Raw genomic sequence first — 1,261 nt, 5'->3', positions numbered from 1 at the left:
CTAGTTGAGTCAATTGTGTATCCAACATCTTGGTGTGAGCTAGAATGTTGTTGATGGTGGTATCTTTTGCTTGGCTATCTTTTTGCATTTGGGTGAAAAATTCTTGTTGATTCTTTTGCATTTGGAGGACCGCTTTTTGGACATCAAAACCTTGGTCATTTTGGTGATTGTATGGATTTTGATTTTGGTAGCCTTGGTTTTGATTGAAAAAGGGTCTTTGATTTTGATTTCTCATGGGTGGTGGAGTGTATGTTGTTTGAGGGTTTTGAACATTTTGGCTTTTGTATGAGAGATTTGGATGGAACTTGGTGTTTTCATTGTAAAAATTTGAATAAGGGGTACCACTTTTTTAAGCTTGGAAAGCATTAACTTGTTCGGTTGTTCCCCTACACTCACTTGAGTCATGACCCAAGGTTCCACAATTCTCACATATCCCACTTGGGATTGATGAGGATGCCGTCATGGCATTGACATGATGCTTTGATGTTTTTGAGTTTTCCTCAAGTCTAGCCATAGCTTGTTCAAACTTCAAGTTGATTGTGTCAATGTGAGCACTAAGTTGAGCACCCAATTGAGTAACGGAATCCACTTCATACTTTCCTCCTCTAGTAGCCTTGCGAGGCCTACTATATTGTGAATTATGGACCGCCATCTCCTCAATCTTGTTCCATGTTTGATTGTCATCAACTTCGGTGAACATTCCATTTGATCCCATATTGAGAATGTTCCTTGAATCTTCATATAAACCATTCCAAAATTGTTGCACTAAAAACCATTCGCTAAGTCCATGGTGAGGACATGAGCGACAAATACCTTTGAACCGCTCCCAAGCTTCATACAAAGATTCTTCATCCCTTTGCTTAAAACCCGTAATTTGAGCTCTTAGCATGTTAGTCTTTTCCGGTGGGTAGATTTTTTTGTAGAAAGCTAGAGCTAACTTCTTCCAAGAATCTATTCCAAGGGTGGCCTTATCAAGGCCCTTCAACCATTGCTTTGCGGTGCCGATTAACGAAAAAGGAAATAAGACCCATCTTATTTGGTCTTGAGTCACGCCCGTTTGAGAGATAGCTTCACAATAATCGCAAAAGGTTTCCATATGAGAATGAGGGTCCTCACTAGGCATTCCCCCGAATTGGCTCCTCTCAACTAGTTGGATGAAGGCGGACTTGGCAATAAAGTTTCCGGTAAGATGTTGTGGGGTAGGAGTACCATTTGGTAAATCCTCCTCGGTGGGTATAGAGTGTGACGAAAATTTAGGCAT

General features: G+C 40.8%; 1 non-coding gene across 1 annotated transcript; it reads left to right on the top strand.

Annotated features, from left to right (window-relative positions):
- Positions 1-782: 782 nt before the first annotated feature.
- Positions 783-889, top strand: LOC141589091 (small nucleolar RNA R71). Its single transcript, XR_012520045.1, has one exon. It is a non-coding gene; the product is annotated as a small nucleolar RNA R71 (small nucleolar RNA).
- Positions 890-1,261: the final 372 nt, after the last annotated feature.

The sequence above is a fragment of the Silene latifolia genome, chromosome 6, assembly GCF_048544455.1.
Source record: "Silene latifolia isolate original U9 population chromosome 6, ASM4854445v1, whole genome shotgun sequence".
NCBI classification, from domain to species: domain Eukaryota; kingdom Viridiplantae; phylum Streptophyta; class Magnoliopsida; order Caryophyllales; family Caryophyllaceae; genus Silene; species Silene latifolia.
Note: the sequence above shows the minus strand (reverse complement) of the source record. Positions and strands in the feature narration are given on the sequence as shown.